General features: G+C 42.5%; 1 protein-coding gene across 2 annotated transcripts in view; it reads left to right on the plus strand.

Annotated features, from left to right (window-relative positions):
• The window catches only part of LOC132828418 (alpha-1,3-mannosyl-glycoprotein 4-beta-N-acetylglucosaminyltransferase C-like), a 164,952-nt gene that overhangs the window by 58,975 nt on the left and 88,387 nt on the right, over nt 1–17,590 (plus strand). The window lies entirely within an intron of this gene.

Here is a 17,590-nt window from a genome sequence, read left to right on the forward strand (position 1 = left end):
CTAACGAAAAAAAGTTACAAGTCTACTTTTAACGTGGAGATGTGCGAGGTTATAGTTGGATAAAGGGCTTTAATGTGGGTGACCACGTCAGTTCTGACAGTTAAAAATCACACAACACCAGGTTATAGTCGAACAGGTTTATTTGGAAGCACTAGCTTTCAGAGCACTGTTCCCTCATCAGGTGATTGTCAACCTGATGAAGAGCAGCATCAAATAAACCTGTTGGACTATAAGCATGTGTTGTGTGATTTTTAACTTTGCACATACCAGTCCAACTTGAGATCTTATTGTGGGTTCATTTGGTTGGTTGCAGTAAATCTATTTATTTGGAAGCACTTGGTTTTGGAGTGCTGCTCCTTCGTCTGGTAATTGATGACCTGAAGAAGGAGCAGTGCTCCGAAAGCTGATGCTTCTAAATAAATTTGTTGGATTATAACCTGGTGTTGTGATTTTTTTTTTAAATGTGGTAACTAGTGGCAAAACCCTAGAATCACATGGAAGATCTGCTCCCTAATGGACCTGATGGCCACACATAACCAATGGTCTGAACGTGGCCATCATCCTGCATATTTTTTGCTATCAGTTCCTTCTGGGGAGCTGTTGGAAACATGTCCAGAATCTCTCAGTAGATGCACAGAAATACACAGTGAGTGTAATTAGGTTACTGGCCAGTGCTGGAAGAACTTCAGGAATGATGCCAGTCAGGATGAGCTAAATTGAGCTGAGGGGCAGGGAAATTCCTTCTGTGCCACGATCATTTCGCTGAGAAGTTGTTGGGAATAAAACACAGTTTATTTTTATACACCAGTTTCTTTTTCCCAGTTAACCTACCAACAGGTGAAATTTCACCCTCTCATCTTGTGTCATGCTGAACTTAATTTTTAAAATAAAATATGCCTCTCACTCAGGGAAAAAATACTAAAATAGCAATGTTTTGTTTTCATCATCCGGGCAACAATCCAGGAAGCATGAATTTACATCTTTTCATATTTGGTGTAACATCTTATTTTCTTAATGTTTGGGCGTTTTTTTTGTGCGGTTCATTTTTCAAACCAGTTAGAGTCATAAAGATGTATAGCATGAAAATAGGCCCTTTGCTCCAACTTGTCCATGCTGACCAGATATTCCAACCTAATCTAGTCCCATTTGCCAGCACTTGGCCCATATTCCTCTAAACCCTTCCTATTCATATATCCATCCAGATAGCTTTTAAATTGTACCAGCCTCCACCACATCCTCTGGCAGCTCATTCCATACACGTACCACCCTCTGTGAAAAAGATGCTCCTCAGGTCCCTTTTATATCTTTTCCCCCCTCACCCTAAACCTATGCCCTCTATTTCTGGACTCCCCCACCCCAGGGAAAAGACTTTCTCTATTTACCCTATCCATGCCCCTCCTGATTTTATAAACCTCTACAAGGTTACCCCTCAGCCTCCGATGTTCCAGGGAAAACAGCCCTCGCCTATTCAACCATGGAGATGTACAGCATGGAAACAGACCGTTCAGTCCAACTCCTCCAGGCTGACCAGATATCCTAAACTAATCTAGTCCCATTTTCCAGTCCTTAGCCCATATCCATCCAAACACTTCTGTTCATATACTCATCCAGATGCCTTTTAAATGCTGCAAATGTACCAGCCTCCACCATTTCCTCTTGCAGGCCATTTGAAGGGATTATTTTTCTTTTGGACAGAGGTGGTAGGTAAGCAGGGTCCTGTTCATGTTTATTCATCTGTAGCATATAATGTACAACAATCCTTTTCTCTTTAAATGCTAATACAAAAAATAATTCTGTTGTTACTATTGTTTAATGAATGCCAGACAAAATGTTTGCGTAATCTCATGATTACCAGGGCATCAATGCTTTAAAGAAACCAGGCCCTTATTATTTAGAGATGCCTCTAAACTGAAACATTTTGTGCTTAAGTGTTTCATATCAAACACCAGTAGATAGCATTATCTCTGTGCTGCAGAAATGAGTGACAGTGGTTACTGGAATATTTTAGCTGTATATCTAATTTAGGGGTAATTCATACATTAATCTAACATACTAATTGACAAACTGACACTTGATCAATTTGAACATTAGATTGAAATGCAATTGGGAGCTGTCACTTTGTGGAAAAGTATTGTTCATTGCCTGTCAATAGATATCTGGCAGAATCAGAAGGAAGCTATTATATGTCCTAATTAACCTGTTAGACATGTTATGACACATCTCTGAACAGGTGGGACCTAGTCTCTTGGCTTAGAGGCAGGGATTATCCTCCAGTAAAATGTATGGTATTTTCAAGGAACAATTATAGAAGGCAATTTAAGCCATTTTTAGGCTCTTCTAACAAGTTCTCTTTTAGTAGAGAAATGTAATTGATACTTTAGTTTCGTTCATTCATGGGATATACTGTCCAGACTAATACTTTCTGCTTATTCCTACTTGTCATTGAGAAGGTGATGGTGAGTTGTCTGTTTTACTACAGCAATCCATTGTTGAAAGTACTGTATCCTACAATGAAGTTGCAGTGGTGGACTCTCCCTCTTTATGGGCATTTAAATGGGCATTGGATAGGCATATGGAGGATAGTGGGCTAGTGTAGGTTAGGTGGGCTTGGGTCAGCGCAACATCGAAGGCCAAAGGGCCTGTACTGCGCTGTATTTTTCTACGTTCTATGTTAGTTATGGAGTTCCAGGTTTTTGATCCAGTTATGATAAAGGAAGGGCAATCTATTTCTAAGTCAAGAAAGGTTCACAAATGTCCTTTAGGGAAGGAATCTACTATCCTTACCTGGTCTGGTCTACATGTGATTCCAGACCCACAGCAATGTGGTTGATCTTAACTGCCCTCTAGGCAATTAGGGATGGGCAATAAATGCTGGCCTAACCAGTGACACCACCCTGTTAATGAGTTTGTAACTTGATTGCGAACGTGCAGGTTATTGTGTTCACGTGCATCCATTGCCGTTTTTCAAGGTTGATGTTGCATAATTGTAAGCTATCGTCAAAGGAGACTCTGCAAGTTGCTGCAAAGCGACAACAATGGAAGGAATAAATATTTAAGGTGATAGGTGGGGTGTTGATCATAGAACATGGAACATAGAACAATACAGCACAGAACAGGCCCTTCAGCCCACGATGTTGTGCCGAACATCCATGTACCTATCCAATTGCCGCTTAAAGGTCGCCAATGATTCTGACTCTACCACTCCCACGGGCAGCGCATTCCATGCCCCCACCACTCTCTGGGTAAAGAACCCACCCCTGACATCTCCCCTATACCTTCCACCCTTCACCTTAAATTTATGTCCCCTTGTAACACTCTGTTGTACCCGGGGAAAAAGTTTCTGACTGTCTACTCTATCTATTCCTTTGATCATCTTATAAACCTCTATCAAGTCACCCCTCATCCTTCGCCGTCCCAACGAGAAAAGGCCGAGAACTCTCAACCTATCCTCGTACGACCTATTCTCCATTCCAGGCAACATCCTGGTAAATCTTCTCTGCACCCTCTCCAAAGCTTCCACATCTTTCCTAAAGTGAGGCGACCAGAACTGCACACAGTACTCCAAATGTGGCCTAACCAAAGCCCTGTACAGCTGCAACATCACTTCACGACTCTTGAATTCAATCCCTCTGCTAATGAACGCTAATACACCATAGGCCTTCTTACAAGCTATATCCACCTGAGTGGCAACTTTCAAAGATCTATGTACATAGACCCCAAGATCCCTCTGTTCCTCCACCTGACTAAGAACCCTACCGTTAACCCTGTATTCCGCATTCTTATTTGTTCTTCCAAAATGGACAACCTCACACTTGGCAGGGTTGAACTCCATCTGCCACTCCTCAGCCCAGCTCCGCATCATATCTAAGTCCCTTTGCAGCCGACAACAGCCCTCCTCACTGTCCACAACTCCACCAATCTTCGTATCATCTGCAAATTTACTGACCCACCCTTTGACTCCCTCATCCAAGTTATTAATAAAAATTACAAACAGCAGAGGACCCAGAACTGATCCCTGCAGAACTCCACTTGTAACTGGGCTGAATATTTACCATCTGCCACCACTCTCTGACTTCGACCGGTTAGCCAGTTTTCTATCCAATTGGCCAAATTTCCCTCTATCCCATGCCTCCTGACTTTCTGCATAAGCCTACCATGGGGAACTTTATCAAATGCCTTACTAAAATCCATGTACACTACATCCACTGCTCTACCCTCATCCACATGCTTGGTCACCTCCTCAAAGAATTCAATAAGACTTGTAAGGCAAGACCTACCCTTCACAAATCCGTGCTGGCTGTCCCTAATCAAGCAGTGTCTTTCCAGATACTCCTAAATCCTATCCCTCAGTACCCTTTCCATTACTTTGCCTACCACAGAAGTAAGACTAACTGGCCTGTAATTCCCGGGGTTATCCCTATTCCCTTTTTTGAACAGGGGCACAACATTCGCTACTCTCCAGTCCCCTGGTACCACCCCCGTTGACCGTGAAGACGAAAAGATCATTGCCAACGGTACTGCAATTTCCTCTCTTGCTTCCCACATAATCCTAGGATATATCCCGTCAGGCCCGGGGGACTTGTCTATCCTCAAGTTGTTCAAAATGTCCAACACATCTTCCTTCCTAACAAGTATCTCTTCTAGCTTACCAGTCCGTTTCACACTCTCCTCTTCAACAATACGGTCCCTCTCGTTCGTAAATACTGAAGAAAAGTACTCATTCAAGACCTCTCCTATCTCTTCCGACTCAATACACAGTCTCCCACTACTGTCCTTGATCGGACCTACCCTCGTTCTCGTCATTCTCATGTTTCTCACATACGCATAAAATGCCTTGGAGTTATCCTTGATCCTATCCGCCAAGGATTTTTCATGCCCTCTCTTAGCTCTCCTAATCCCTTTCTTCAGGTCCCTTCTGGCTATCCTGTATCCCTCCACTGCTCTGTCTGAACCCTGTTTCCCCAACCTTGTGTAAGTCTCCTTCTTCCTCTTTACTAGACATTCAACCCCCCTCGTCAACCAAGGCTCCCTCACACGACCATTTCTTTCCTGCCTGGTAGGTACATACATATCAAGGACACGTCGTATCTGCTCCTTGAAAAAGTTCCACATTTCCACCACATCCTTCCCTGACAGCCTATGCTCCCAACTTATGCTCCTCAAATCCTGTCTTACAGCATCGTAATTTCTCTTCCCCCAATTGTAAAATCTATCCTGTTGTGCGCACCTATCTCTCTCCATAACCAAGGTGAAAGTCACAGAATTGTGGTCACCATCACCAAAATGTTCACCCACTAACAAGCCCATCACTTGTCCCGGTTCATTACCGAGTATCAAATCCAGTATGGCCTCCCCTCTGGTTGGACAATCTACATACTGAGTTAGAAAAGCTTCCTGGACACACTGCACAAACACTGTCCCATCCAATCTACTTGATCATGCCGAGAATTGATGCAGTGCATTTATAGATAGTACCCAGTGCTGCGACTCTTTGTTGATCATGCAGAGGGTGATGTTGAAGATGAAGTGATTGGATTCACAAGTTAAGCAGGTTACTTTGTCCCAGATTATCTCAAGTTTCCTGTGTTGTTGGAGCTGCACTTCTCCAGCAAAGTAGAGAGTTTTCTATTACATTCTTGACTGGGAAACAGGATGTAAATTACTCATGTCCAAATTCCTAGCCTCTGATTGGCACTCATAGCCATTTTATGTATGTGGCTGGTCCAGTTTAGCTCCTGGTCAATGCTAAGCCCTGAGGATATTGGATTGTGGAAGATTCAGCAATGGTCATTCCATTGGATGTCAAGGATAATAGTCAAGTTCTCTCTTGTTGGAAATGGTTACTGCCCAGCATTTGTGTGGTATGAATGCCCCTTATTAAGCTTAGAGATTGCCCAGATCTTGCTGTATTTGAGGATGGACTACTTCAGTAGTTAAGGAGAAGTCATGAAAGGTGAACATTGTGCAGTCATCCACAATATCCCCAGTCCTGACCTTTTTTGATGGAGGGAAGAACATTGATGAAGCAGCTGTAGGAACTCCTGTAGTATTTTCTTTGAGGGTAGTGGGTGATGTGATGGTTGACCTTATCTAAGATAGCTATGAGGGGATGGATAGGGTAAATAGGCAAAGTCTTTTCCCTGGGGTCAGGGAGTCCAGAACTAGAGGGCATAGGTTTAGGGTGAGAGGGGAAAGATATAAAAGGGACCTAAGGGGCAACATTTTCAGACAAAGGGTGATGCATGTATGGAATGAGCTGCCAGAGGGAGTGGTGGAGGCTGTACAATTGCAATATGTAAGAGGCATTTGGATGGGTATATGAATGGGAAGGGTTTGGAGAGATACGGGCCAGGTGCTGGCAGGTGGGACTAGATTGTGTTGGGATATCTGATCGGCATGGAGGATTGGACCGAAAGGTCTGTTTCCGTGCTGTACCTCTCTTTGACTCTAGAGCTCCTTTGTGCCATATTTTGTCAAATGCTAGCTTGGCATCAAGGACAGTCACTCTCTCCTCACCATTTGGAGTTCAGCTGTTTTTGTCCACATTTGGATCAAGGTTGTAATGAGGTCCCCTCCCCCATCTTATCCCAGATCGAATCTTCCAACTCGGCACAGCCTGCTTGAACTGTCCTACCTATCCATCTTCCTTCCCACCAATCTGCTCCACCCTCCTCTCCGACCTATCACCTTCACCCTCCACCTTCATCTACCTATTGCATTCTCAGCTAACTCCCAACTCCCTCCCATTTATCTCTCAGCCCTTTTGGGCCACAAGGCTCATTCCTAATGAAGGGCTTATGCTTGAAATGTCAATTCTCCTGCTCTTTAGATGCCTGACTGGCTGTGCTTTTCCAGCGCCACACTCTTCAACTTTAATGAGGTGAGGAACTGTCTGACACTCAGGTTGGGTTCTGCAAGTGCTAGTGATCAGGTTATTCCTTTGCAAGTGCTGTTTGATAGTATGGTGGTTGACTCCTTCAATCATTTTGGAGCATAAACTCTTAAGATGATAACTGGTCAGGTTGGATTTGTTTGAAGTCATGTACACAGGGCGTACCTGGTCAATTTTCCACATTGTCAGGTAGATGCCAGTGTTGTAACGGAGCTAGAACAGCTTGGCTGAGGGCTTGGGTTAGTTCGGGAGCTCAAGTCTCCACTGCTATTTCCTAATTACTCTTATTACTAACTTACTACAAGTGTTTCAATATCCCAAAGACTGCATGTGGAAAAACCCCAGTTCATCATCACTGTCACAAGAACAGTTAGGAAGAGCAATAAATGTAACAACTAATTCCTGTGAACAAATAGTATGTTGGGCATCTTACCCCTGAACTTGTTGAATGTTATTGGAGCTGCATTTATCCAGGAAAGTGGAAGACACTCTTGTGCCTTGTGGAAAGTCTTTGGGTAGTCAGGATATAAGTTAGTAAGTGTGGAAAAACACAGCAAGTCAGGCAGCAGGAGAATTGGCGTTTCGGGCATAAGCACTTCATCAGGAATGTAGGGGTGTGTGGGTGGGGAAGGAGGCTGGAAAGGCAATAGGTAGATGCAGATGGGGGGTGATGGTGATAGGGTGGAGTGGGTAGGTAGGAAAGAAGATGAACAGGTGAGAAGGTTCAAGAGGGTGGTGCCGATTTGGAAGGTTGAATCTGGGGTAAGATGGGGGAGGGGAGATGAAATCAACGTTAATGCCATGTGGTTGGAGGGTTCCAAGGTGGAAGATGAGGCGTTCTTCCTCCAGGTGTCGGGTGGCTAGGATTTGGCGGTGAAAGAGGCGCAGGACTTGCAAGTCTTTGGTGGGATGGGAGAGAGTTGAAGTGGTTGGCTGCAGGATGATAGGGCTATTTAGTGTGTGTGTCCCATCTCTCGATGTTGCTCTTGATGTGGTCTCCTCTACACTGGGGAGTCAGGGCGCCAATTCGTGGAATGTTTCAGGGAGCAGCTCTGGGGCATGCACCAAACATCCCCCCCCCCCCCCCCCCCCCCCACCATGTGGCCAACCACTCCACAACAACATTCAAATCCCAGCTACCTGATGCCAGGAGGAAGAACGCCTCATCTTCCCCTTGGAACCCTCCAACCACATGGTATCAATGTTGATTTCACCAGATTCTTCATCTCCCCTCTCATCCACCTATCTCAGATCCAGCCCTCCAACTCAGCACCGCTCTCTTGAACTATCCCACCTGCCCATCTTCCTTCCCACCTATGCACTCCACTCTCTGCTCCGCCCTATCACCAGTGCCACCCGCCCACATCTCTCTATCTACTTCCAAGCTACCTTCCCCCTACCCCCCCCCCCCCCCAAGCCCCAACTGCCTCCTATTTATCTCCCCTCACCTACCCCCTAACACATGCACACATTCCTGATGAAGTGCTTATGCCTGAACCGCTAATTCTCCTCCTCGGATGCTACCTGACCTGCTGTGCTTTTGCAGCACCACACTTTTCAACACTGATCTCCAGTATTTGCAGTCCTCACTTTCTCCTGTAAGTTAGTAACCATAGAATATCCAACCTCCGGCCTGTTTGTGTAATTATATATTGATGTGGACGGTCAAGTTTAAGTTTCTGTTCAATGGTAATCCCTAGGTCATTGGTGCAATCAGTGACATGGGAGGGGAGCTGATCAGACCAGCTGTTGATGAACGTGACCATTGCATTGTATCTGGTATGGCCTAAGAACTACCTGTACTTATCAGTCCGAGCATGAATGCCGCATGTTATACATCATTGTCTGAGCAACTCTGAACTGAACATCAAACATCTTCTATTTCTGACTTTGGAATGGAGGGAAGGCCATTGATGGAAGTAGCTGACAGTAGTTGGGCCAAGCCACTTCCCTGAGTAACTTCTACACAGATGATTGGCCTCCAATAACTTAGTCTTCCCTGGTGCTCAGTATATATAATATTTAAGTATTAGAGCCGAATATCTGTGATTCTCATTGATTCTAACTTTGGGTTTGCTTGTTACCATACTCCATCAAATGCAATCACTCTCAGGCTAGGAGTATAATGAGGTTTGGAGCTGAGGTGCTATGGGGAAACTCAGCTTGAACAATGGTTGACAGTTTGTTACTGAGTAAATGCTGTTTGTAGTGTAGGCGACACCTTCCATCTTGATTATCAACAATATTCTTATAGTTTAGTGTTTGACTGGATTAGATTTTCCCAGTTTTTGTGGGCAAGGCATACTTTGGCAGGTAGTTGCTGCTGTTGTAGCTGTAAAGGAACAGTTTAGCTAGAGGCATGGTTATTACTAGATCAGAAGACTTCAGCAATACAGCCAGGAGGTTGTCAGGGCCGACAGTCATATTCTTGGCTCTGTCATCATTGAGAAAGTGGTTATTTGCAGAACCTCCTTTTGTTAACTGTCCGTCACCATTCATAAAGATATATACCAGGTCAGCAGGATTTTGATCTGACCTGTTGGTTTTAGGGTCTGTCTATCCCGCACTGTTTCTGCTGTATGGCATGCATGTGTTATGGCTTCATCAGGTTGAATCGTTTTTGGGGGGGGACGTCAGGGCATGCCTGGTTCTGCTCCAGGCATGTCCCTCTACATTTCCCACTGGACTAGAATTGGTCCTCTTCACTTGAAGGAGAGCCATCAGTTTGAAAATTGATGTGGGTATGATTTTGCAGTTACTGCCCTCATTATCTCAATGATGGCCAGTCTTGAACTGTTCAATTTGTTCTTGGATCTATCCAATTTAGAGAGTGGCATTTGATCCTTGTGGAGCAGACTACTTATTGATCTAATGCAGTATGTAAAATTGTATTATGTGGTTCATATTCTGCTGTTTAGTTAGTTTTTGATTTTAGGATCTCCTCAGTCTCCCAATAGTTATGAAGTAATTTGGTGTCTATCTCAGACTACCTATCAAAACAATTACTAAGGTTGCGCTGCATGCCATCGATTTATACCGTTTTTTCAGCAAGTGGGCTTGATGCTATGTTAGTGTTGTTTTGTCATATTGACCTACCTTCAGTGAATATTTGAAATGCTTTTTAATTTCCTGATGAAGGGCTTATGCTCGAAACGTCGAATTCTCTATTCCTGAGATGCTGCCTAACCTGCTGTGCTTTGACCAGCAACACATTTGCAGCAATGCTTTTTAATATCCAGTTTGAGCTAAAGATTCATGCTGATTCCAGTAATTCACTGAAGCAAGCATGTTTTTGACGTGTTCATAAGCTGCCATGCATTGATGGCTATCACAAACAAGCCGAATCAAGTTTCACTTCCAATTCCTCGTACATGAATTTTTAAAGTGAAATCACTGAGTAGTGACAAAGAATAAAAACGTATTTTTTGGTTCTTAAACCAAGAACACCTGTCTTTAAAAATAAAATTATGCCCCAAGCAGACACAGGGAGAATGTGCAAACTCCACACAGTCCCCCGACGCTGGAATCGAACCGGGGTCCTTGGCGCTGTGAGGCAGCAGTGCTAACTACTGAGCCATCATGCCGTATTGTGTGGTTTTTGATTTATTCTATTTTTGCTCAAAAAGCACAACTTTTATAAATTCCTACTTTGGAAATAGAACCAGCCTGACTCAAGATTGGGAAACAGACAGCCTCTAGCCTCACATCTTTAATACATTGTCTGAGTTGAGATGTCACTTTTTTAAATAAAATCTTACGTTATCTCAGGAATGTGACTTAAAAGAAGTTCTGGGATTTACATATTAATGAACTGATACCTGCAACCCATTCTAAAAGATGAAAGACTTAACAACAACCTAGGTTTATTCAATATATCATTTTAATTTCATGACACTGACCGATTGCTATAAATTCTGTGTCTTATGATCCTGACCGACGAGTTACCTGATGAAGGAGCAATGCTCTAAAACTCATTACTTTCAAATAAACCCGTTGGACTATAACCTGGTGTTGTATGATTTTTAATCATTTTTTTCCCAGTTTTTGTGTAAATCTTTTCTCTTCAGATAGTTATCCACTTTCTTTTTGAAAGCTATAATTGAATCTGCCACTTCACTATTTCCAACAATGCATTGCATGCCTTAAGCACTCACTACATAAAGAAGCTTTTCCTCAAGAAACCTTTTCATTCTTTTACCTTCACCATGAATTAATGTCCCCTGGTTTGTGACACTTTTGTCAATGGGAACGATTTCTCACTGGCAATTCCATGACAGCTTCTCATCATGATTTGGAACACCTTCCTCAATTCCCTTGCTTTTCTGATCAGAGCTAGTCCCACTTTTTCATCAATCCCAATAACTGGAAATTCTAACAATCTTCAAGCCTAGAAGCTTTTTTCCTCTTTATTGAAACCTAAAGTAGAGCTAGTAATCAGAGAATCATATGAATTAATAATATTCCCTAACATTGTCTTCCCCCATCTTGAACTCGAGGTCAAACGTCACTTGACACCAGGTTATAGTCCAACAGGCTTATTTGAAATTGCAAGTTTTCAAAGCATTGCCCCTTCATTGGGTGAAGTGACGAAGGGACAGCACTTTGAAAGCTTGTGATTTTAAGTAAACCTGTTTGACTATAACCTGGTGTCATGTGACTTTTGATCTTGTCCACCCCAGTCCAACACCAGCATCTCCATGTCATGGCTATATTGAAATCAATTTTGCAATTTTTTTTGTTTTGGAAGAATGAGTTGAGCAAACAGCAACAGCCTGCATTAACAAAGCACAATTTAAAGATCGCTGATCCAACTCTTTCCCTGGCCACTTTCTGATGGTGAATCTGACTGGGTAGATAAGAATGGAGTCGATAAAGTGTGGCACTGGAAAAAGCACAGCAGTTCAGGCAACATCTGAGGAGCAAGAGAGTCGACATTTTGGGCATAACCTTCTTCAGGATTGGAGAGGGGAAAGGTGGCTGAGAAATGAATGGGGGGGGGTTGGAATAAGGGGAATTGTAGATGGGATGATGATAGTTCGGTGATTGTGGTAGGTCAGTCAGAAGTTTAGAGCAGATAGGTGGAAAGGAAGATGGACAGGTAGGTTAAGTCAGAGCTCGGCTCCTCCCTCTTGACCTGACCCTAACCCTCATACTTGGCTCCACCCTCTTGCTGTCATCTACCTGTCCATCTTCCTTCCTGCCTATCTGAGGTGGAAACTAGAGAAATCCACAAGTTCATGATTTGAGTAGGGGAAACAAGAGGGATGCTTTGACCTGAAGAGCAAAGGGAGAAGAAGGAAATGGCAGAAATAGGTAACTAAATGGTCTGAATAGTGTGAAAGAGCTCCTGTACCCCACTTTTTGAGGTGAGGATAGAAGAGCTGGGAGGATGTGTTTAAGGACACAATTTTTAGTGGAAAAAGAGAAACTCATGATTACTTTTTGCGTTTCAATATGGTCCTATGATAGTGTGCTGTTTCGACCAAAGGAAAGCAGAAACTAGTAGAGTGGTGCTTCATGGATTATTTCCTAATGCGACCACCCATTTTAACATTTCAAAATGAACAGGATACTCCAAGCTAATAAAACCAAAGCAGCATAGTAACATTATTTATAATTATTACCATTTGGGTATTATAGAGTAACAAATAACAATAGATTATGTATAGAAGTCTAAGACATGTGGACATCAGCTGAGTTCATTATATTCACAGGTGACAGAAGACATGGTGAAGCCAATCTTCCTCCATCTTTTCAAATGCAATAATCAGCTCCCTCTTTCACCACCCCCACAAGCCTGGGGTTGGCACGCCAGGTACATGCCCCAGAATCTCAAGGAGTAAACAACCAAAACATGTGTAAGCTGTTAGTGCAATGTGCACTATAAGCGCAGTATGCCACACTTAATTTCTATTCTCAGCATCGATACTCCTTTCTGAAAACAATTCGTTTTTGCTTTTCAAATATTGAAGATATATTGTTAGATTGGCTTTCTCCCACCGTTGAAATTATGATCGCTGCATTGTTTCAAGTTTATCAATGCATTTAGCTCCTTCACATTCACTATGTATATTGATTTTACTTGATTCCCCAATGTAGTTTCAGTTTCATGAGTTGAAATGAAGAGCATTTAACTGGTTCTTGACGCTGCATGAATGACAGGGCAGTATGTGAATGCCATAATTACAGTAGCTGACATTATCCAGTATTTAACTGGATCTAACTGCTCTAATCCAAGTCCACACCCTGTGTCTGAACCTTCCAGAGCAGACAGCTGGGGCTGGGGAAAACTTAAATTGGGCCAGTGGTTGCATTCCCTCAGTCTGAAATCCAATGTTTAGACTCTGGTATTCTAGGCACTTTATTCCTGACCATTTTTTTAAAAATCATCAGTAAGAATAAATTTAATCTTCTTTAACAAACCATTTAAAATATGTAGTCAGGTCTTTGAACTCAAGAAAAGACTCAAGGTGGGGGCAGTGCCTCTGAGTAAAGGAGTGGTGAAAAGTTAAGGTATTTTCCCTTTTTTTAGGTGTGTCTAGGAGGTGAGGGTATAATCTCCTATTTAAGTCAGACGAGGAGGAATCTCTTATGAGGATCATGAATCTATGGAAATCTCACTACCTTACCAAGAGGGCTGCCGAGACTGAGGTTCAAAGCATATTCAAAGCTGAAATAGGCAGCTTTTTAATCAATAAAGGAATCAAAAGTTTTGGGGAAAAGGTAGGAAAATGGAGTTGAGGGATAGCAATTTAGTCATGATCTAATTGTATAGCAGGGCAATTGATGGGCCAAATGGTCTACATCTGCTCCTTCTGTGATTAAAAGGGGAATCTTCAAACACAGGAGTGAAACCCATCCCAGCTCACCAACTACCCACTCTTCCCCTTTCCTTCAATATTTATTGATCTTAACGTCAATTCCTTTTAAATATCCGTATATTTTGTGCTAAAAACATTTTTATATTCCAATCTGCCTTTGCTAGCCAAACAGCCAGGAGCAGAAACGCTGTGAGTTTTGTTGCAGCTACTCATTTGCCCAACACACAATTGTGTAATCTCCTGGTTTTTCCAACACACTGACAGAACTATACTTACTGGCCTCCTCTTATACCGATTGACGCAAAGACATCTCTGCAGCAGCATCTGCCATTCACCGCACTTCCAAAAGCGTGGAACATAATCAATGGTTTGGAAATAGCGTTTAAGTGGTTCAGTGAAATCTGGCAATAAATGGCTATAACCAGGTGGTACAGTTTAATAATTAAAGATCTTTTGTGTAACCTTCAGACTTAAAGTAGCAAATGTCAGAATCATACTGATGGGACAGAGTCATTATTTTGCTGGGAACAAACTCATCATGTATGGAGCCAAGAGTATAATTAAGCCGATCTGAGAGTCGTTGCGATTGAAGGACCAACAGCTCTTCAGTTGGCAGTTTGGAAATGGCACGACTTAGAGTCATAGAGTCATCGAGATGTGCAGCACAGAAACAGACTCTTTGGTCCAACTCGTCCAAATATCCCAACCCAATTGGAAATGCTAAATTTCCCATGGTGTCCAGGAATGTGCAGGCTAGGTTGACTGGCCATGGAAGATGCAGGGTGGGTCTGGGTGGAAGGGTCATTGTGGACTTGATGGGCCAAATGGCCTGCTTCCACGTCCCTTGAAACCCTTTTTATTCCTATACCCATGCAGGTGCCTTTTAAATGTTGCAATTGGACTTGGTGAATTTTTTGAAGAGTTATATAATGTATCAGATTAACCTGCAGATGCTGAGAAGATCATTGAATTTGGGTGATCCTGGGGTTAGGCATTAATGCAACATAAAGGCTTAATAACTGAAATTCAGTTATCGATCTATCCATAACATGATGATAAATACTCCAGGGAGTGTTTTGAAACTGGCTTAAGGAAACTTGGGGTGTTTTAATCAGAAAACTTGCTATTAAGGTTCCACGTAACAGTTGAAAGACCAGTTGCAATGAGCAACAGAAGGTCCTAAAGCCAGCTTGGCTTTTATATCCCAATAAAACCAAATTAAAAAGCCACAAAAATGAGAAGAGGCGACCCTGAGTGCTAAGCTCGGAAGGGTTAGATAGCAGTAATCTGATCGTCCAGATTGTGCTATTGCTGTTAACTGCTTCCTGGTTGACATTGCCACACAGCTGGTTTTCAGTAAGTCAGTCTGGTGTTAAATGGAGCTGTCCAAAAATGGCCAGATTTGGATAACCAAGCATAGACCTTTTAACCAGTGTTACCTGAACACCAACAGTAATTCCTTTGCCCGTTCATGATTATTCTGAAGTCCTCAACAGATAGAAAACACGTTTGGGTATATTTGATTTTTCTATTGTGTAATATTTTAAAATCTCTCCCTAGTCTTTTAATAATTAAGGAAATAATAGCACAAAAGAATGATCAGTTTTCAGGACCAGTTAGCCTTAGAATCATAGAATTCCTATGGCATGGAAGTAGGCCATTCGGCCCATCAGGACACACTGATCTTTCTACCCAGACCCACCCTGCATTTTCCATGGCCAGTCAACCTAGCCAGCACACCCCTGAACACCATGGGAAATTTAGCCCTGCCAATCCACCCAGCCTGCACATTTTTAGACTGTGGGAAGAAACCCACGCAAACACTGCGAGAGGGTGCACACTGCACTCCACTCAATTGCCAGAGGGTGCAGTGAGGTGGTAGTACTAACCACTGGGCCACTGTGCTTTGCGGATGGCCTAATTATAATATTTAAAAGTAGCTTTGATTGAGAAACTGTTTTAATTTGCAAAGTTCTCACTCTGCTATTTAAGAGACGTGAGGGGGCAAATCAGATGGTAGTTAGCATAACGTTAGTTGTGTGAAAATTGAAGAATTAAGCTGACCTAACACCTTGAAAGTTTTCTGTTTAAGTGCAGGCCTGGAGTTTGCTAAAGTATTTAGAGAGACTTAAGCAAACCCCATGCCCACATTTGAACAGAGAGCTTTCAACTTGTTAAGTATTTAAAGAGACTTATTGAATTCCAATGCCCTTAAATCATTGTTTACATTCATTGGTGCTTGCATTGCCAGGAACATTGAGAAGAAGCAGGAAATAGGGCAATGTCTTTATTGTGGTTTGAGAGGACATTCACAATCCTTATTTTAATTCTCACATAAATGTTCTTCGTGCCCTCAGTTATTTTTTTCTCTCCTTTTTCTCCACTGCACGTGAAGGAAAGGGAGATTGACCAACTAAACTGCTAATCCATTAGATGCTCCACACCAGAACATGATTATAGTTTATTTTTACAGGTAATTACAACTAATGGAAGTAAATAACAAAGAAGAGTCATATCTGAGTAAATAAATATTTGTAAGTCACCAATGTGAATGGTTTCCCCTCATGTACTGTACTACACAATCTGTGGAAACCTCTGAAATATGAGAAAGTTGTAGAATTTATAGCAAACATGGCCCACTTCCAAGCATTTGCAAGGAAGAGGAATAATATAAATTCCTTCGAACTAATAAGAAAATCTCAAGTTTCTCCAAGTCCATTGTTCAGTCTAATGAAATAGAATGCAAGAATAAATTAGGACAGACTACAGGCTATGATTTGTATTTTTTTTAAAACAAAAGCCATCCTATGGTTATTAGAAAACACATTTGCCTATTTCACCGTGCAGTAGATATTAATTCAAGCTATTACAGTAATCCTCTTTCTAACAGTTCCACTTTTTGCAATTCATTCTAAGTACTACAAGGCAAATGCACATTACTGCTTGGCTGAGTTTTTGAGTTTATCAAACTTTTTCACTGCCTATTTTTTATTATCTGGGATGATGCATCAGTATTAGTGACTTGTTAGTGTTGCATTTTGGGGGAGGGTAAAATTTCACTTGCTTGTTGAGGGATTATACTGTTAGGAATGAAAACTGCACATGCTCCAGCTGGATACAGCCAAGCTTTCTCTGTGGTGATTGACAAAGCTGGTAAGCACCATGTGACATTTCACTTCATTGAAATGACTCATTTCAAAAATCTAACATTTTCTTGATCATCTTGGATGCATTTTCCCATTTAACCTCAATGTGGGTACTGTTTTGCTGTGTAGTCAATAAAGCCAATGTTTAAACTGTTCAAGCACTGTACAAATTTAAGCTGATGGCTGAATGGAGAGTCTATCATCCATCAGGGCTGTATTAGTGTGGTGCAGTGGCTCAGTGGTTAGTACTGCTGCCTCACAGTACCAGAGAGTTGGGTTCAATCCCACTCTTGGAGTTTGCACATTTTTATGGGCAGCACGGTGGCACAGTGGTTAGCATTGCTGCCTCACAGCGCCAGAGACCCGGGTTCAATTCCCGCCTCAGGCGACTGACTGCGTGGAGTTTGCACGTTCTGCGTGGGTTTCCTCTGGGTGCTCCGGTTTCCTCCCACAGTCCAAAGATGTGCAGGTCAGGTGAATTGGCCATGCTGAATTGCCCGTAGTGTTAGATAAGGGGTTAATGTAGGCGTGTGGGTGGGTTGCGCTTTGGCGGGTCAGTGTGGACCTGTTGGGCCGAAGGGCCTGTTTCCACACTGTAAGTAATCTAATCTAATCTATTCAGATGCAAAAGTGAAAATAATATGTGCTTAACTATTGTACCAACCAACGTCTATTGATCAGTGCATTTGACGTAATACCCTCATCACTACACCTTTGGGGCATTTGGGATG

The sequence above is a fragment of the Hemiscyllium ocellatum genome, chromosome 26 (genome assembly GCF_020745735.1).
Source record: "Hemiscyllium ocellatum isolate sHemOce1 chromosome 26, sHemOce1.pat.X.cur, whole genome shotgun sequence".
In the NCBI taxonomy this organism is placed as follows: domain Eukaryota; kingdom Metazoa; phylum Chordata; class Chondrichthyes; order Orectolobiformes; family Hemiscylliidae; genus Hemiscyllium; species Hemiscyllium ocellatum.